This window comes from Polypterus senegalus, chromosome 4 (genome assembly GCF_016835505.1).
Source record: "Polypterus senegalus isolate Bchr_013 chromosome 4, ASM1683550v1, whole genome shotgun sequence".
Lineage (NCBI taxonomy): Eukaryota > Metazoa > Chordata > Cladistia > Polypteriformes > Polypteridae > Polypterus > Polypterus senegalus.
In genome coordinates, this window is record NC_053157.1 from 101,321,639 (window position 1) to 101,343,395 (window position 21,757).

A 21,757-nucleotide genomic window follows, 5' to 3' on the forward strand; every position below is an offset into this window, starting at 1 on the left:
TCGAATACACATTTGCATTAATTCAAACATCAAAAATAATTGCCACCTTGCATACAGTATTTAGGGTTTAGCAAAAGTTTTAAATTTTCATGAAATAAATAGTGACCTACTTGTTGCTATTAATAACCCATTATATAAAGTTACTGAATAAAATGATAATTGATGATACCTGGATGTTAGTGCCCTGCAAGGATGTGGTTCTCCTGTAATTTGTTAGCTCCCGTCTTAACTTGTGCACAGTGCTGCCTGGAATACTTTTTATCCAGCCATAAGACTATAATACATTTATTTATATAGCGCCTTTCTCATGGTCAAGGCACTTACAGAATATAAGAAAGAACGGCAGGGTATACAGTATATAGCATAGTACAAAGCAAATAAATAAATAAAGAAGATTAAGACAGTAAATTCAGAAAAAGTCTAACAGACAACAGAATGGATGGTCTAGCACACACATACAGGTTACATGAGCATCTTGACAGAGAGGTAAACTGAGAGAAGGGGAATGAAGTCAAGTAGAGCTAAAAGCCTTCCTGAACAGATGAGTTTTAAATTGTTTTTTAAAAGAATTCATGGAGTCAGCTGACCTGATTAATTTCGGTAGGTCATTCCAGAGTCTGGGCGCTATACAGCTGAAGGCCCTGTCACCCATGGAGTGTAGATTAGTGTGGGGCACAACAAGATTGCCAGAATCAGAGGACCTTAGTGGACAGGCACATAGTGATGGAGAAGGTTACTGATGTAGTTTGGCGCAAGGTTATTTAAAGCTTTGAAGGTTATTAGTAGGATTTTATATTCGATTCTGTAAGACACCGGGAGCCAGTGAAGACGGAGCAGGATGGGTGTGATGTGCTCACTGCTGCTGGTTTGAGTAAGGACTCTTGCAGCTGAGTTTTGAATAAGCTGGAGCTGTGATATAAGATTATAAGGGGCACCTGCCAGCAGCGAGTTACAATAATCTATGCGGGATGTGATAAAAGCATTGACGAGTTTCTTAGCATTAGAAAAGGAGAGGAAGGATCTAACATGGGATATATTACGGAGGTGAAAGTAAGAAAGTTTCTTAATGTGATTTATGTGGGTGGAGTAAGAAAGGGAGGAATCAAAAATGACACCAAGATTCTTTGCAGTAGAGGCAGGTCTGATAAGATCACCACCAAGATTGACTGTGAAGAAGCTCATTTTATTAATTTGCGTTTTAGTCCAAATTTGCAGGAGTTCAGTTTTGTTGCAGTTTAATTTCAAAGAATTCTGCTCCATCCAGGTTTTAATTTCACTAAGGCAGGTTGTTAGCTGAGAAAGCTCTGATGAAGTTCCACTTTTAACATTGAAGTAGAGTTTAGTATCATCTGCATAAAAAGGACAAGGGGAAGCATATAAATACAGAAGAGAAGAGGGCTGAGGACAGAGCCCTGAGGAACTCCTTGTGTGACTGGCGCTGAGCTGGATCTGCTGTTGCCAAGACTAACAAACTGTTGCCTATCAGTCAGATAGGACTTGAACCACTGGAGGGCAGTGCCAGAGATACCCAGCATGTTCTCCGTTCTAGACAGTAGAATGTCATGTCTGACAGTGTCAAATGCTGCACTGAGGTCTAATAGAATTAATATGCTGGTTTGTCCAGAGTCTGCTGCCATAAGCAGATCGCTAGTTACCCGTAGCAGAGCAGTTTCACAGCTGTGCTGCACCCTGAAACCAGACTGAAGAGGGTTCCATCAAATTATTAGACGTTAATTAATTGGTGAACTGGGAAGCTACAGCACGCTCAAGAGCTTTTGACAGGAAAGGTAAGTGGGAAATAGGCCGGAAATTGTTAAAATTGTCAGCATCAAGACCAGACTTTTTTAACATTGGGGTTACAGAAGCGATTTTAAAAGTGAGCGGCACAGAGCCAGTGTCAAGGGATGAGTTTATTATTGTTGTAACAGTCGAGATTATGGCATGAAGACTTGTTATGCTTATTTTGGACACATCTTTAACACCATCACCCGGGTTTATTATCTGGGGGTATCATCTTAATGCACTAAAATTGCTGAAGTCTATATATATATATATATATCTTAAGTGCAAAAATTTATTTTTTTTTTTTCCTCTTTTAAAGACTATATTGGTAACAGATATCTCTATCTTTTAACCCTAAAGTGCCGCTGCACTGGGGCTTGTTGTGCTTTGGACGTGCTCTGTCTCTGGGTATGTCAGAGGACTGGGACTGCGTGAAGTGGGTTTTAACCTCACTTGGGGAGGCAAAAAGGGAGGGTGGGGGGTTAAGGGGGGAAGAGAAAGAAAGCAGGCTTGATCTATACCTAATCTATCATCTCAATCTTTATAATTATAACTATCAACGTAATAATAAGCTGCATGGCAACAACTCTTGGGGAAATAGTAAATTAAGACCTAAACTATTTCACTTCCAGTTAAGACTATAAAATGACATCAAAAACTCAGAATCAGTTTCTCCATGATGGGACAGTTAACTTCGTAAGCTGGAATGTTAAAGGCTTAAATCAAGAATTAAAGAGAAAGAAAGTATTTTCTCACCTAACAGGTCTAAATGCTAAAATAGTATTTTTACAGGAAACCCACTTACTAAGCAAGGATCAGTTCCGGCTGCAAAAAGACTGGAATGGCCAAATGTTCCATTCTAGTTTTACAAAGAAAACTAGAGGGGTGGGAATTCTCATACATAGAACAGTACCATTTGTAGCATCAGATGTAGTATTGGATCCTGAAGGGAGATATGTAATGGTCATGGGAGACTTATCTAACTGTAAAATGATTTTGATAAATGTTTATGCACCTAATGTTGATGATAAGGAATTTATACAAAATTTATTTGCATCCATTCCCAATCTGAACATTCATAAAGTTATAATGGCTGGGGACTTTAATTATGTTTTAAATCCACTTTTAGATAAGACTTCCTCCACAGGGGGAACGGCAACTAACACCGCAAAGATAATTACAAAGTTTATAACTAATCACAACTTATCAGATCCCTGGAGGTTTTTAAATCCAAATTCAAGAACATATTCTTTCTACTCACCAGTAAATCATTGCTACTCAAGGATTGATTACTTCTTTATAGATAATAACTTCTTGCCTAAGTTTTTTGCCTCACTCCGCACTATGCGGCCGCAGAGAGCTTAAACAACTCGGTACATCCACATAAAAAACGACAAGGGGTGAGCGAGCTATCTTGAAGGCTTTTACTGGACGTACTTCGTTGTAAACTGAAACATATACAAAAGAAACATACAGGCATTTACATGTGTACAATCAAAGACAATAAAGAATAATTTACAAAACAATACATAGCAGACAGTGTACATTAAATAATACAGCTTCAAAAGACACTTACAAGGCGAGTGATTTCCACGGTTGGATCAAGACGAAGAGAAGCACGTAGACAGAGGTTCAAATTGCTGCGTACCACAACTAACCAGACCCAGGGGTTTATATACCCTAAGGATACGTTTTGGACGTGACCGAAACAAGAGATAAAGGGGTGCCTACGTGAGACACATGGGGTGTATTGTATTCAAATGTTTATTATGGGACCTACGTGCTTTACGTGAGTTTCATAGACTTTTATAGTACCACTGTGAGTGTGGGACGTGACTGACAGGTATGTTAATAAATGACAAGATGAAGGGGGAGCACAGTTTAACAAATAACAGTTTCAACTAACAAGATGTGGGGCAGAACACTCCCCGTCTGATATAATAACATTATATCACTAAACAGTACATATAAACAAATATTGTATGAACTTATCCGTCTTTTTTAGGGACAAGTAGAATGACTTCTGTGATAGGCCTGATAAAGCTTTTGGGGATGCCTTGAGAGGCAGTTTTAACTTCTATTTTTCTTATAGTACCATCACTGCTAGGGAAAACTGAGGTGACTAATCCCATAGGCCATTCATTGCGTGATAGTTGATTCTCCTTTAGCAACACAATGTCTCCTATTTGTAAATTTTTTAGATGGGTGGGCCCATTTCCGCCTGCTTTGCAGAGTGGGGAGGTATTCACGTCTCCATCGTGTCCAGAATTCATTTGCCATGGCTTGTACTTGTCTCCACTGGCTTTTAAAAAGGTCATTCCTTGTAAAATTACCTGGAGGTGCTGACACACCAGTTTTCTGTGTAAGAAGCATTGCAGGGCTCAATAGAAATGGCATCTCTGGGTCAGAGGAAATTGGGACAAGTGGTCTGGCATTTAGTATCGCAGATACTTCTGCCAGAAAGGTACAAAGGACTTCATGAGTGAGGTGAGACAGTCTACTTTGTAGAAACATAGAGTCAAGTATTCTACGTGTCATGCCAATCATACGCTCCCAGGCACCTCCCATGTGTGATGCGTGAGGGGGGTTGAACTCCCAAGTACACCCCTCTTTGCTTAAGTATCGTAGGATGCTCAGATGTTTCTCAGAGTCTTTTACAAATCCTAGTTCCCTGCTAGCTCCAATAAAGTTTGTTCCACAGTCAGACCTAAGTTGCTTTGCAGGGCCACGTATTGCAAAAAATCTTCGCAAGGCATTGATACAACTGTTGCTGTCCATGGATTCTACTACTTCGATGTGCACAGCTCTAGTGCTCATGCAAGTGAAGAGTATTGCCCAACGCTTGTTTTGAGCCACACCTCCTCTTGTGCGTCGTGTGGTAACTGACCATGGGCCAAACACATCCAGTCCTATATAGGTGAAAGGAGGGGATGAGTTGATACGTTCTTGGGGAAGGTCTGCCATCAATTGGTTTTCCATCTTGCCTCTGAGCTTACGACAGGTAGTGCAAAGATGAAGAACAGAACTTACAAGTCTTTTACAACCAACTACCCACAGACCTGATGCTCTAATGGCTCCTTCTGTGAATAGACGGCCCTGATGTTGCACGTCTTTGTGATAGTGTTCCACTAACAAAGCTGTAACATGACTTTTCCTTGGGAGTATAATAGGGTTCTTTTCACTTTGGTCGATATCTGCATGCTTCAGTCGCCCCCCTACTTTGATAAAACCATCATTCAGCATAGGGTGGAGTTTAAGAAGAGAACTGCTTATGGGGAGGTCCCTCTTTGCTGTGAGTGAATCAATTTCGTTTGAGTACGCCTCTCTCTGGACTGACTTAAGAATAACATTCCTTGCAGCAGTGAGCTCATCTGGGGTACGTGGTTTGTTACACCAGTGCCAGCCATTACAGTTTCCGTGTGAGTCAGAGCATGACTTGAAAGAACGGACTATATGGATGAGAAGTGCGACAGCTCTCAGGGCAGAATGCCAGGTGGAGAAGCGTTGGAAGCGCTTAGGACTGAGTGGTTTCTCTCTAGTCAGAGTGATGAAGCTGGTTATTTGTGGGCATACTTCCGCATCTAGCTCAGGATGGATAAGTTCAAAGTTTTCTTGTGCTTCATGGGAAATTTGTTGTTGCTTGTATAGAAAAGCTAGTCCGGTAAACCAAAAAGTTTTGGCAAGCTGAGAAGCAGGTACTGATCTGGTTGCTATATCAGCAGGATTTTGATCTGAGGGAACATAATGCCACTGCTCTGGCTTTGTGGTCTGACGAATGCGTTGGACTTTGTTGTGTACGTACACAAAGAAACGCCTGGTCTCATTGAATATGTAGCCGAGAACAACTTTACTGTCGCAGTAGAACTTGACTGAGTCCGGCTGGAAATCCATCTCATCTAGAATGAGTTCTGCCATTTCTACTGCGAGTACTGCTGCACACAGTTCAAGGCGCGGTATGGTTGGTTCTGGCCGGGGGGTCAATTTGGCTTTTCCCAGAACAAATCCCACACGACACTGTCCATTCTTAGTGGTAATTTTAAGGTATGCTACTGCACCAATGGCCACATTAGATGCATCTGAGAAGACACACAATTCAGTATGCTTTGCCTGGGCCAGGCCATGAGGAGCATATGTGCGTGGTATATGAAGATATTTTAAATCCTGTAAAGAGTTTTGCCAGATCTTCCATTCTTCTAATTTATCATTTGAAAGTGGCGTATCCCAGTCACCAGGGCCATGGGAGATTTTTCGCAGCAAAGCCCTTCCTTGTATGGTTACCGGGGCTACTAGACCAAGGGGGTCAAAAAGGCTGTTGACTGTGGATAAAACTCCACGACGTGTAAATGGTTTTTCTCCTTCTGAAATTGTAAATGTAAACGTGTCAGATTCTATCTCCCAACTGAGTCCTAGACTTCTTTGGCTGGAAGAATCTCTTTAGTAATATCCAAGTCTTTATGCTTTTGGCTAGGTCATCTGCTGTAAAGGCTTTCATTACTAAGGTGCTGTTTGAAGCGATTTTGTGTAGCTTTAGGTTAGATTGTGCCAAAGATGCTTGTGTCCGTTTTAGCAGACTAATGGTTTCAGTTTCCGTTGGCAAAGAAATAAGACCATCGTCTACGTAAAATGTCTCTGAATAAACTGCCGTGTATCTGCTCCATGCTCATGTTCACCTTCCTCAGCTGCTCGTCTCAACCCATAGATGGCAACTGCAGGGGAAGGACTATTTCCAAAAACATGCACTCGCATCTGATATTCAGTTATGTCTTTAGTTGTGTCATTGTCTTGATGCCACAGGAACCTCAGATATTTCCGGTGGTCTTTTCCCACCATGAAACAATAGAACATTTGCTCAATGTCTGTAGTTACCGCTAAGGGTTCCTTTCTGAAACGGATCAACACGCCAAGTAGAGAATTATTTAAGTCTGGTCCTTTCAGTAGAATGCTGTTTAGTGACATGCCACAGTACTGTGCACTGGAGTCAAAAACTACCCTTATTTGACCAGGCTTCTGTGGATGATATATTCCAAAAATTGGCAGGTACCAGCATTCCTCCCCTTCTTTCAGTGGAGGGCTGGTTCTGCATGTCCATTCTTGAATATTTTTTCCATAAAGCTGGTGAACTGCTTTTTCATCTCGGGTCTTCTGTCTAAAGAATGCTGCAGAGAGACAAGGCGAGAAAGAGCCTGTTCACGATTATTGGGGAGACGAGGTCTGGGAGATTTAAAAGGGAGTGGTGCAACACAGCTATTTGCTTCATCTCTGCTAAGTTCTTCTTCCATAATTTTTAAAAAGATTTGATCTTCAATAGAGGGGGCAAATTTGTTGTCATTTTTAGTTCTCTCAAATATTAACTTGCCCAGTACATCATTATGTGCGGACTTGATCAAAGGGCCAATGGTGTTGGCTCGCCGTAAGTCACCCGTTCTCTCAAGCGAAGGTGGCTGTAGCAAGGCGTGAAAAGTGAAGGTCGTCCATTTTCCAGCACACTTGTCTTGAAAGTACAAACTGCCGGTTTGTGAGCATTTCCCAGGCAAACTTCGCCTACAAGAACCCAACCTAGGTCAAGTTTTTGAGCAAAGGGTGCATTCTGAGGGCCATTAATTTGCTGCCTCACTTTGTGCACTCTGATGACATCTCTTCCAAGCAGTAGCAGAATATGGGCATTATTATCCAATTCTGGGATGTGGCATGCCACAGACTGTAAGTGAGGGTGGAGTCATGCTGCCTCTGGTGTTGGTATTTCAGAGCGATTGTTCAAAATCTCATTGCATTCAATAAGTGGAGGCAGGGCTATACTTACTCCTCCATTCACAGCCTCTATTTGGAAGCCAACTGCTTTCCTGCCAATTGTCTCCATAACTCCAGCACAGGTCCTTAAAGAGTATGTGAATGGGTTGCTTTGAATGTCAAACATATCAAAGAATTCTGATCTCACTAGTGACCGGTTGCTTTGATCGTCTAGAATGGCATACATTTTAACTGTCTTCTCGGGCTGCCCTTGTGGATACACTTTAACAAGGCATATCTTTGAGCATGAGCGTGCCTGTAGATCCTGGCCACATACTTCAGTGCAATGAGAAGAAACTGTAGGTGAGCTGCTGAGGTCTTCTTCTTCATTAGCCTCATATCTGGACTCCTGTGCATCAGATTTTGATGACCAGGAGCAGGGCCTGGATGCATGGCTGTGCTGTGCCTGTCGCTGTCACACTCGTTGCACTTCAGCTCCAATTTACAGTTTCTTGCTATGTGAAAAGATGAAGCGCAGCATCTAAAACATATACGATTGTCTTTCAGAAATGTCTTGCGCTCCTCTATGGTCATTCCTCTAAAACCTCTACAGTTTGCCAGGGGATGAGGCTTGTTGTGGATGGGGCAGTACTTCAGGAGTTCATCCTTTTTCCTGGTTTAAGTGTACTTGAAACCATAGATGGGATGACATCTGTTTTATGGACAGATATCTGAGCTCTTTGATTAAAATTCTTGTATTAAGGCTTACCATGCCTGACTGGAATATTATAACTTCCAGATAGTGCGAAGCTTGGGTCATTCCTGGTTCTGGCTTCATTGCATACAAACTTTGTGAAATAAGAGAAAGGAGGGTAGCACATGTCATGTTCCTCTTTAAACCTTGATCCTGCTGATATCCATTTTTCTTGGATGCTGTAAGGTAATTTTTCCACAATTGGATTAATTCCACGAGCTGTATCTAAGTAAGCAAGACCAGGTAGATATCCATCTTCTTTTGCAGACAGCAACTCCATGAGAAGGTCTCCTAGGTCTCTTAGCCGGACATAATCTTTGCTGGATATGCGTGGGAAGTTCTCTAGTTTCCTAAACAGAATGCCTTCTATCACTTCTGATGCAGCATAACATTCTGCCAGTCTATCCCAGACCATTTTAAGAGCTGCCCTTGGATTATTTATATGAACAGCTCTGATTCTGCGGACATGTTCTGCTGATTCTTTCCCCAGCCATTTTATTAACAGATCCAGCTCCTCAGTTGCAGTCAGGTCTAACCCTCGGGTAGCGTTCATAAAGGATGATTGCCACATTCTGTAGTTCTCAGGTCGGTCATCAAACTTTATGAGTCCAGTTGTAACAAGTTCCCTGCGTGCCAAATACTTTGCAAAGTCAACCATGTCAGAAGCCTGGACCTGCTGCATAGAATGCTGGTTATGCTGGGGGTACAGTTCTGTATTTAAGGCTGGATCTGTGAGAGGGCTATTAATGTGCTGATTAGGCAGTCCTGCTTGTTGGGAAAGTTTTGGGTACATGGCGTGTGGTGAGTGTGATGACACTCTTTGGACGTCTTCACTTTCTCCTGCCTGAACCCTCATAGAAAACGGGTGGTCACCTGAGATGCGTGGAGGACTCCTCAGTATGATGTCCTGTTGTGCTGCAGGTGATTTTTCCATTTCTGAGCATGTAGTTGAGTTAGGCTGAGAGGTGACAGCGTCAAGAGTGAGCCATACACTCTGCTCCCGTACATACTCCGCTGTCCTTCCCTTAGCTTGAGATGAGCTTCGGCGGCTGCGTATCTCATCATTTTGTAAATCCGTTGCAGCTTCGAATATTTCAGCTTCGGCCACTGCGGCAGCAGCTTCTTTTTCGGACTGAAGAGCTTCTAGTGCTGCCTCCAGTGCAAGTCTCTGCCTCCATTCTTGCTCGTTCTCTTTTAATGGCAAGCTCTTTTTCTGCAAAGGTTGCGGGGCTGCTTGCTGACGCGTTGGAATAGCGCGTGTGTCTCGAGCTGGCCACAGAAACAGCGTCGGTTTTGCATACCTTCTCCATGTTGCGCTTCAACCGGTCAGTAGGCGGAGTCAGTTGATTTAAAAGAAGCCGTGAAGATGTTGCACTCCGATTGCGGTGTGAATACTGTCTTTCAGCCAAGTTGCCCAGAGATCCTCCCTTTGATCCCTGGCACGAACGTCCCTTTACTTAGCAAGTGAGGAGCAATGTTCTGCGGTTCTGTCCCGCGCCGTGGAATTGCCCCTTTTCTAAGTTGCCGTAGGATCCTTCTTTGATCCGCGTGGCCAGAATGTTCCTTAACTTAGCTGTCTTAACGATTCTCTTGCAGTCTGTCCCGCAATGTGGATTCGCCTTTTTACTTTTCTGCCTCACTCCGCACTATGCGGCCGCAGAGAGCTTAAACAACTCGGTACATCCACATAAAAACGACAGGGTGAGCGAGCTATCTTGAAGGCTTTTACTGGACGTACTTCGTTGTAAACTGAAACATATACAAAAGAAACATACAGGCATTTACATGTGTACAATCAAAGACAATAAAGAATAATTTACAAAACAATACATAGCAGACAGTGTACATTAAATAATACAGCTTCAAAAGACACTTACAAGGCGAGTGATTTCCACGGTTGGCTCAAGATGAAGAGAAGCACGTAGACAGAGGTTCAAATTGCTGCGTACCTCAACTAACCAGACCCAGGGGTTTATATACCCTAAGGATACGTTTTGGACGTGACCGAAACAAGAGATAAAGGGGTGCCTACGTGAGACACATGGGGTGTATTGTATTCAAATGTTTATTATGGGACCCACGTGCTTTACGTGAGTTTCATAGACTTTTATAGTACCACTGTGAGTGTGGGACGTGACTGACAGGTATGTTAATAAATGACAAGATGAAGGGGGAGCACAGTTTAACAAATAACAGTTTCAACTAACAAGATGTGGGGCAGAACACTAAGATTAAATCTTGTAAATACGATGCTATTGTTATTTCGGACCATGCTCCTATGATCTTGGAGCTGAAATTACTAAGCCCCATACACTCACCCCAAGAGATGGCGCTCAACCCGCTTCTATTAGCTGACGAGAATTGTACTGAATTTATATCCAAACAAATCAAATTCTTTCTAGAGACAAATACATCCCCTGAGATCTCTGCAGGAATACTCTGGGAAACTCTTAAGGCCTTCTTAAGAGGACAGATTATCTCATATCTTTCCCACAGAAATAAATCCGAAGCGAAGAAAGTAGCAGAGATAAAAAGCGAAATTACTAAAATAGATGAAGAACATGCCAGACTACCAAGCGAGACTCTACATAAGAGGAGGCAGGCTCTACATTCAGAATTAAACCTCTTGACAACTAAAGAAACTGAACAACTAATTTACAAATCCAGACATCATTATTATGAACATGGAGAGAAAGCTAATAAGCTTTTAGCGCAACAAATTCACAAGCAAGATGTACATAACGCAATCTCGTAATCACTAACACTAACGGAGATAAAATCATCGAACACAAAAATATAATGCACACTTTCAGAGACTACTATAAATCCCTATATACTACTGAGTTTAAAGAAGACAATATACAATCTAATGCATTTCTGGATACATTACAGATACCACAAATTGACGCTTTTAGTGTGGAGGAACTTGATAAACCTCTGCATTATCAGAATTACTAGATGCTATAAAGTCACTCCAAGGTGGAAAGCAGCAGGCCCTGATGGCTACCCTGCAGAGTTTTACAAGAAATTCTCCGCTCAGCTAGCTCCCTCCTATTAGCAACATTTATAGAAGCCAGAGATAACCAATCTCTTCCACAAACCTTTCGCCAAGCACTAATCACTGTCTTTCCAAAACAAAATAAGGACTTATTACAATGTGCATCATACAGACCAATTTCACTTCTGAATAACGACGTTAAAATACTCTCTAAAATCATAGCTAGAAGGATGGAGAAAGTGCTCCCTCGTAATATCACAAGACCAAACTGGATTTATTAGGGGCCGACACTTATCTTCAAATCTTCACGCCTGTTTAATGTAATATACTCACCAACTAAATCAAACACCCCAGAAATATTATTATCATTGGATGCAGAAAAGCATTCGACATGATTGAATGGAAATACCTTTTACTATTTTGGAGAAGTTTGGGTTTGGCCCAACATTTGTGCATGGATTAAATTACTGTATACTAACCCAGAAGCTTCAGTTTGCATCAATAACATTTGCTCAGACTACTTTAAACTAGAACGTGGCACAAGACAAGGATGCCCTTGTCACCGCTGTTGTTTGCATTGCCATTGAAACACTGGCAATACATTGTCGAAATACTGATCAGATAAAGGGGATTAGCAGAGAAGGACTGGAACAGAAAATCTCATTATATGCAGATGATATGGTACTGTATATTTCAGACCCAGAAAATTCTGTGCCTGCAGTCTTAGCAGCACTCACAGAATTTCAAAAGCTCTCTGGTCTCAGAATTAATCTGAATAAAAGTGTACTCTTTCCAGTGAATTCTCAAGCATATAATATTAGATTAGACACCCTACCTTTTATCATTGCAGAACAGTTTAAATAACTAGGGGTAAACATCACAAGTAAACATAAAGCTCTTTATCAACAAAATTTCGTCGTCTGCATGGAAAAAATTAAACAAGACTTGCATAGATAGTCAACCCTTCATCTCACACTAGCTGGAAGAATTAACACTGTTAAGATGAATATTCTTCCTAAGCTCCTTTTTTATTTCAAAACATCCCAATATACATTAATAAATCATTCTTTAAGCAATTAGATTCAACAATAACCTCATTTATTTGGAATTCAAAACATCCACGCATCAAAAGAGCGACCCTACAAAGACAAAAGGCGGCATGGCTCTACCTAACTTCCAGTTTTATTACTGGCCAGCAAATATACAGGCGATAAGAACCTGGACACAAATAGAAGAACATACACAGGCTTGGATATTATGGCATGAAGGCAGGATTTATGTAGTGTGCTGGGGATGGGGTCTAGTACACAAGTAGTCGGCCTCATCTTACAAAGCAGGTTATTAACAAATGCAGATGTGACTGGTGAGAACTTAGAGAAGGAGCTGGATGGAGTGGGAAAACAGGGAGAGATATAAACAGATGATGTATTTATGTTAGTTGAATTATTTAGATCTTTAATTTTGTTATGGAAAAGTGGAGGAAATCCTCACAGACTTCAGTAGAAGAGGTAGTTGGGCCAGATGCAGGTTCAAGTAGTTTATTAACTACAGAAAACAAAACCCTTGGGTTATCGTGGCCACTTTCTATTATTCTGCCATAGTGGGTGTTCTTAGCAGCAGTTAGTGCTTCTCTGTAAGCTCTTTGGTGGTCAGAGAAAGCCTGAATGTGCACGTGAGGCCAGTCTTACGTGATATTCTCTCAATGCGTCGGCCAGCTGCTTTCATAGATCGCAATTCTGAGTTATACCAAGGAGCTGAACATTTAAAGGAAACCTCCTTATGTTTTAAAGGAGCTGTTTTATCTAATGCTGAATGAAGGGCTGAGTTATAGTGGTCAACAAGACTATCTAGTGTTGACAGAATAGGTGCAGACAGTAAAAGATCAGAAATGGATCCAGAAAGGATAGAGGGACAGATATTTTTAAGGTTTCTGTAAGAAATTTGTCATTTACAGGTAAGAGGAGGTAAAGGCAGTGAGACAGTGAAAAATACTGCTTTATGGTCAGAGAGTCCCAAATCAGTGCTGTAAATATTGGCAACAGATAGTCCAGAAGTGCAGATCAGATCCAATATATGACCACCAGAGTGGGTGGGAAAATCAACATGTTGTGTCAAGTCAAAACAGTCCAGTAAGGATAGGAATTCATTTCTCAGTTTAGATGTAGTAATGTCAATATGGATGTTGAAATCACCAAGAAGGATAATTCTCTGAGAGTAAGAGCTTAGGTGGGTTAAAAGTTCAATCAGATCAGATAAGAAGGATGCATGCACAGGAGACAGGACCTGTTTCTGTTATTAGTTTAAGAGCCAGGCACTCAAAAGACAGTGGACAGTCAATTGGGATACGTTTGATATTTAAGTCTGCTCTGATAATTACTGCTAGCCCACCTCCTTGTCTGGAGCTGCGAGGTTCTGTATGGAAAGTGAAACCAGGTGGAGTCGCCTCCGTGAGAGACGCCAGTTCGTTTGGTTTTGCCAAGTCTCCGTTAAACACAGTATATCAAGTTTGGTGTCAGTGATGAGTTCTGACAGCACCAATGCTTTGCCATTAAGAGATCTTGAGTTAAACAGAGCAATATTAGTTAATGAGGCATCTTTTTGCACAGAGCCGTGATCGGGGTTTATTTCCACACAATGTAAATTTGGCACACTGACACTTGTATTTCCAGGGCCATGAGAAGGAAGGTTTATTCCTGAGCAAATGCTGCCGGTTGTCTTTTCATTCTCAGCCCGGCGGTGGTGGCGACCTGACCCGCGATGTATATATTTTGGGCGCTGCAAAATACAGCCGTCTTTTAGGATGTTCCAATCAGACCATTTGCTCTGGACAAACTGTTTAATAAGAAGAAGTTTGTCATGAGAGTATTTTAGCATGATACTTGGCAATACTTATCTGAAAAGCAGTGGAGAAGCAGCACAGCATAGCGGAACCATTTGGACAGGCGGGTGTGGTAGCGTAGACAAAATGAACGGCGATACCAAAGCAGCAGAAAGCATAGCAGGAGGAGGTAGCAGGATTTGCAGGTTCCAATACACAGCCACAACCAATAACGCTTGTTAATTTCATGCGTGATCGCCCCGGAGCCATAAGCCAGGTTAGTATGAGCATCAGATCAGATCCCAGTCGTACAGTACTGTAAAATGAATCGGGAGCAGATCAGCATAGCGAATATAATCACGGAGACAGATCATTCCGAGGTCATAGATCGGCAGGTACAAAGAAATGTTCGTAGGTCTCGTCCCACGATCCACAGACTCAGCTGTTCCCAGTCAAAGTAGAGTCCATAAAATCTAAATATTAAGCCAAATCCATGCAATTCAAGTCGGCTGTATCCACAAACTATATGTACAATAAAAGAAATAAAACAAGCGTGAGAAAGTGTAGAATTAAAGCAAATTTTGCGAAAAGTGTTGGAGGAGCGGCAACAACTTAACAACTTGCGTGCGCCAGCGTCCCTTCACCTGCCACAGATCATTTATAAGACTCATTTATGTATGTTCAAGAAATGGATGGCTGGAAGATTATAGCATTCTGGAACAGTTAAAATGCATATGTCACAAACATCATTTCCAAAACCAGCTGTGCCAAGTGTAGTGTATTTGCTTACTTGTGTCTGTGTGAGAGTGTGTTGAAGGATAGGCGGTGGAGCAGAATGAGGTGTCTTTCCTCCTAACATGCACATCTTTTTCTCTTTGTCAATGATTTCTTTTTTATAAAATCGAACTTTTCACAAAAGCTATTTTTCACATCTTCTGCTTGCTTAAGGATTAGTTGGGGGATGGGGGAGCTCACAATGTGCTGTTTAACACTAGAATCACTGAAGCCTACAAAAAAAACTCATAATCCTGGCCAACCTTAAATTCCTTTGCACCTCTCCATGATTATCTTTTGTTTTATAAATGTGTCAGTCAGCACAAGCAGCAAGTAGCCTGCTATCCCATCCACCCCCCTTTGACGGAGCTCAACTTGGGCAAAAAAAGTTTAAGGTGCCTGGAGTTGTATCATCTAATTTCATATAATTATCTTTGATTGTTTTTCCTGTTGAGCGTCATGATGACAATAGGCCTAGCAGGTCAGCTTAAACTTAACTGTCCCCAGCCATAGATTCCGAAATGTTCCCAAGCTAACCAAGAGATGTAATTCCCCAGCTTGTCTAGAATCTGCTGCAAGATCTTCGCTATGTGGGATGTGCTCGGAGCAGCTTAAGGGAGAACTATCCAAGAGCATGATTACAATAAGCCCAAGCCAGTTCAACTGCCTCCTCTTGATATAGATGAGCAGCAACTCTATTCTGGGGCTCTTCCCAAACTGCTTTAGTGTCTTTGTCATGCAGTGTTAGCCCACAGATCCTTTGAAAAAAACTTTTTTCTCAAGATCTCATTTTTTTAGCTATTACCCACAGCTCATGATCATAGGTGAGAACAGGGATGTAGATTGAAGAAAAAGACTGAGAGACTTGAGATTGGAGACTAAGAGACTGGAGATTAAAGACTGAGAGTATTGATGTAATCCTTGCAATTGGAAGAGGGACTGCTGAGAGTTTTGTGTTCTGAAATGTTAGAGTTCATTAAAAGATACACTTTACTCCAAAAAGTTTGTGTTTTGGTTACAGCTAAGGAGCAGTGTGGGAATTTTTAAAGCTTTTTTTTTTTTTAGAAGAGTTTTTTGCTTTATTTGTTGCTCATGTGTTTGGGGGAGCAATTGGACAAGTTACTCGTTACTTGTACTTGTTCTTGTTATTTACAGTGGGATGCAAAAGTTTGGGCAACCTTGTTAAAAGTCATTATTTTCCTGTATAAATCGTTGGTTGTTATGATAAAAAATGTCAGTTAAATATATCATATAGGAGACACACACAGTGATATTTGAGAAGTGAAATGAAGTTTATTGGATTTACAGAAAGTGTGCAATAATTGTTCAAACAAAATCAGGCAGGTGCATAAATTTGGGCACCGTTGTCATTTTATTGATTCCAAAACTTTTAGAACTAATTATTGGAACTCAAATTGGCTTGGTAAGCTCAGTGACCCCTGACCTACATACACAGGTGAATCCTATAATGAGAAAGAGTATTTAAGGGGGTCAATTGCAAGTTTCCCTCCTTGTTTAATTTTCTCTGAAGAGTAGCAACATGGGGGTCACAAAACAAATCTCTAATGACCTGAAGACAAAGATTGTTCACCATCATGGTTTAGGGGAAGGATACAGAAAGCTGTCCCAGAGATTTAAGCTGTCTGTTTCCACAGTTAGGAACATATTGAGGAAATGGAAGACCACAGGCTCAGTTGGCAGACCAAGAATGATTTTGGATAGACAGAAGTGACGAATGTTGAGAACAGTCAGAATCAACCCACAGACCAGCACCAAAGACCTACAACATCATCTTGCAGCAGATGGAGTCACTGTGCATCGTTCAACCATTCGGCGCACTTTACACAAGGAGATGCTGTATGCGAGAGTGATGCAGAGGAAGCCTTTTCTCCGCCCACAGCACAAACAGAGCCGCTTGAGGTATGCTCAAGCACATTTGGACAAGCCAGCTTCATTTTGGAATAAGGTGCTGTGGACTGATGAAACTAAAATTGAGTTATTTGGGCATAACAAGGGGCGTTATGCATGGAGGAAAAAGAACACAGCATTCCAAGAAAAACACCTGCTACCTACTGTAAAATATGCTGGTGGTTCCATCATGCTGTGGGGCTGTGTGGCCAGTGCAGGGACTGGGAATCTTGTCAAAGTTGAGGGACGCATGGATTCCACTCAGTATCAGCAGATTCTGGATTCTGGGCTGGATCTTTCAACAAGACAACGACCCAAAACACTGCTCAAAATCCACTAAGGCATTCATGCAGTGGAACAAGTACAACGTTCTGGAATGGCCATCTCAGTCCCCAGACCTGAATATAATTGAAAATCTGTGGTGTGAGTTAAAGAGAGCTGTCCATGCTCGGAAGCCCTCAAACCTGAATGAACTAGAGATGTTTTGTAAAGAGGAATGGTCCAAAATATCTTCAACCACAATTCAGACTCTCATTGGAACCTACAGGAAGTGTTTAGAGGTTGTAATTTCTGCAAAAGGCGGATCTACTAAATATTGGTTTCATTTCTTTTTTGTGGTGCCCAAATTTATGCACCTGCCTGATTTTGTTTTAACAATTATTGCACACTTTCTGTAAATCCAATAAACTTCATTTCACTTCTCAAATATCACTGTGTGTGTATCCTATATGATATATTTAACTGACAGTTTTTATCGTAACAACCAACGATTTATGCAGGAACATAATGACTATTAACAAGGTTGCCCAAACTTTTGCATCCCACTGTATAAATCTGTGTGAACGCCAACTTCCTCTTTCTTCTGCTCCAGAAGTCCTGGTCAGTAACGCACATGCATGCGCCTGCTGCCCCACCCCATCTCCTCCCAAAATGACACCCCTTTGAATGCAAATCAATATAAATAGCCCTTAAGCTCAGTGTTCTGTGTAAAAGCAATGGCAAAAGCATGGGGGAAAATAGAAGAATTTCAGCGAATATCAAGTGGAGGCAAGGTAAACTCACTATTTGTTGGTTTAAACAGTGGTATAAACAACAAAAGAAAGTTGATCGAGTAACAAAGAGTGTCGGAGAAACTCGAAAGCTCAAGTTCACAAAGTCACACTTTGCACAAAATAAAAAAGAAGTTGTCAGATATCAAAGTCGCCGTAAAAAGTGCTCTGTGTGAATCACTACATGCTTCTTAAATGGGCTTTCTCTTCCTCCGACAGAACACAGAATCCATTACAGTCATGATATTACATATCTCTGAATAATTAAAATACTGAGATGTACACTTGATATCATTTTCATGATGATAGGAGTTAAAGCATGTTATTAAACATGAGAATATGGTGGCGCAGTGATAGTGACGAGCTGGCGCCCTGTGCATATATTGTTCATGCGGATTGTTCCCGCAAGATGCTTGCTGCACCATTCACGATCTTCAATGAAATAATTTATTGCAGCAGTACTGTCTCTTTCAAACGTACTAACCCCCAATTCCAGTACTTCCCTTTCTTTCTCCAAGTAACCAATCGCCACACATTCAGCTCTGTAATAGACATTAAGCCATCTGTATTTATGTAATCGAAATATGAGAAACATATACTCTTCATAGTACATGTTTAATTATTCTATCCATATATCCATCCAGTGTCGTACCAGTCCCAGCAAGAATACAGCGCGAGGCAGGAACAATCCCTGAACTAGCTAGCACTGCGACACCGTCGCCTCACATGTTTAATTATTAACATTATAGATTATTTAAATGATGTTAACATTTTATCTGTATAATTTAATAAACATATTTTGCTGCATTTCATCTTAAAAATTATATCATCATCATATGTAAATACATGCTTTATAAAGTGCCGCAGGTTGTGCAATATTATAACTGTATCGCAAGTTTACACTGAGGTAATTGTACTTTTATGTACAAACAGTTCTACAAGGAGCACTTGATGGACTGATTGAGTGTGTTTATAGTTCTTGGGATGAAACTGTTTCTGAACCACGAGGTCCGTACAGGGAAGGCTCTGAAGCATTTGACGTATGAGAGCAGTTCAAATAGGCAGCATGGCTGAGGCAGCATGTGCTAGATGCTGTATACCAATAATTCTCTTTCCGATCAGCTGCTGTAGAGCTGTAATTAAACACTAAGATACAGTGATATAAATACTCAGAGTGGTGCAGTGAGCGTAATATGGAAAATAATGATCCGCTGTGGCAACCCCTAATGGGAGCAGCTGAAAGAAAAAGAAGAAGGTGCAGTGAGAGTAACAACGCTAAAGCAGCTATGGTATTTGGAATAGTTTGGCCATTCCATGGACCATTATATTGTTACAGGTTAATTACAATCATATGCCTTAAACTAATAAACAATATGCAGTTAATTTCAGTGTATTTGATAAAGCCGTGTCAGTGATATGGTTCTACAAAACAAAGGGAGACCACAATGGAACAAAAGCACTGCTTTGACGCTGGGTGCCACCAGTTTGCAAAACTAAACGGAGAACTTGCATACACCAAGCATTTAGCTGGCGTGAAAATGTGCATGGCTTTGTGCCAAGTTTAGGTTGTATACATCGCAGTTTAAGTGTGGTATGCAACATTTTTGTGCATACGCACTGTTTATACATGAGACCCCTAGTGTGCCATGAAATCCGAGCAGAATGGGCAATGACTAGTTTGTCCCACAGGATAAAAATTTAAATGCAAAGTAATGTAAATTCTAACCTGAAGTTTAAATGCAAAAGTAAAATCAGTAACACATTAAAATAGCTTTACTTAATGCTCAAACTATCAAAAATAAAAAGAGTTGGAGTCGTATGTAGTGGAGCATAATTATCTATATATACTGTATAATTCACTAAGGCAAGACACCCATGGAAAGGCAAGACACCCATGGAAAACACGCCGGAAGGGGCGTGGATTTACTAAGCAGCCGACAAGTAAGACGTCCATGGCGCACGCAGGAAGGAGCCATGCCCACCAACTCCATGAGTTTCTCTTGCGAGCAGGCACATGACCAGGTGGTGTGTATGCTTCAAGAACAAGGGTGGACGCGGAAGGACTATCTAAGAACAGGCTTGTTTGTCATGGATGTAAATCACTGTATGCGGCGTGTAAAACAGTTTGTTGCGGATGTGAATCGCTGTATGCAGCATGTAAAACAGTTTGCGAGGGGTGTCCCATGGTCTTACAGTTGGTGGGGGTCTCTGTTGGTTGCTTTTGCGAGAGGGCACATGGCCAGGCAGTGTGTATGCTTCGATAGCGTGGGTGGACGCGAGAGCACCATCTAAGAAGAATCATATTTGTTGTGGATGTGAATCGCTGTATGCGGCGTGTAAAACAGTTTGTCGCAAATGTGAATCGCTGTATGAAGTGTGTAAAATGCTGTATTGTATGTTGCCCTCTCCAGAGTTACATCTTTTCTTTCACCTACAGTCGTATCCTCAAAACCAACCCCATTTGGACAACTGTGTCTTTCAGGAAGTGTTCACCCATCAATACATAATTATGCGGCGTATGCTACGCCGCTGGTTGGCTAGTTACGTATATTATAGTAATTTTAGAAACTTAAGCTGAACTGAAGCTAAATAAAAAAATACAGAGATTAGTATAACATAGAGGAATACACATTTTAGGAAGGATAGACAAATGGAAAAGGAAGTGGGGTTGCCGTTTATCTCAAACAGAATTTAAACATCCCCCCCCCCCAGTACAGACAGTAATTTCAATGAATATATAATTAGTAATATTAAAAAGTCAAGTTTACAGGGAGATATTATAGACATGGGGAACTAATTACCCAAATATTAACTGGGCTAACCTTGCAAACAGCGGAACACAAGAGCAAGAGTTTTTAGGGCTGGTTTTTTACGTCACACTCAGAATGCGCACATGTATGCATCATGGTGCTCTCAGCGTTCAGCTGACACATCCTCAGAGCATGTCTTCAGAAATTAACATGACGCGTGCACAAGTTGCAGGACCAGAAAAAAATGGAGAGCACACTGTGTTCAAGTTGGAATGTGACATCAGAGTCTTTGTTTACTATCAACACGTGACAGCAAGCCGCTTTGTAAATTTTACAGGATCAATAAGCGTGTTTTGATGTTTGATGAATAGTTTGATGTGGTAAAGGAAATCATCAAACTTAAATGCTGACATACAAATGTTTGTGGTGCTTTTCTTCAACTATTTTTTCCATAGACAATATAAGCGTTGCATATTCCCCATTGTAATGATGTAATACATTTTAAATGTCTCACATACCATCTTCTGTGCTGTTTTTTTTTTTTTTTTTTTGCACCTTCGCAACAGCATCAGAAGGTATGGAACTGTATTAGAGCCACAGAGAAAAATAAATTATGGACACAGTGAAGAAAAAAGGTCTATTTCATGGTTAATGTAGAAATTTCATCTTTAACCTTGAAATTTATTTTGTTATTAAAACTAACCCTGTTGTTAATCGCTACATGCTTCTGGGTCTTCCTCCTTCGCTGACAGCAGCAGCAGGCAGCGATTGCTACACAAAACACATTAAATGTATGATTTTTCAGCTTTCTGCACATTTAGAATCCTTAGATTTATACTGTACTTGATATTTTCATAATGAAATGTGTTAAAGCATGTATTTTACATTTTACAGATAAATCATTAACTTCATTTAAATAATTAATATTGTTAATAATTACACGTGGGGGGTGGCATGGTGGCATACCATAAGTGCTGCTGCCTCACAGGGAGTCACGTTCCATTTATACCCAGCTTGCATGTTTTCCTGGTAGGTTTCTACAGTGTGCTCTTGTGTTTTTCCAAAGACATGCAGGTTTGGGGATTTGGTGATGCTAAAATGATGATAGTATATGTGTGCGCTTGTATTCACCTTGCAATGAGCTGATTCCCCGTCTAGGGATTGTTTCTGTCTGACACCTTATGCTAGCTGGAATGG

General features: G+C 41.1%; 1 protein-coding gene across 15 annotated transcripts in view; it reads left to right on the plus strand.

Moving 5' to 3' along the window:
* The window catches only part of adgrl3.1 (adhesion G protein-coupled receptor L3.1), a 1,314,450-nt gene that overhangs the window by 1,010,591 nt on the left and 282,102 nt on the right, over positions 1-21,757 (plus strand). The window lies entirely within an intron of this gene.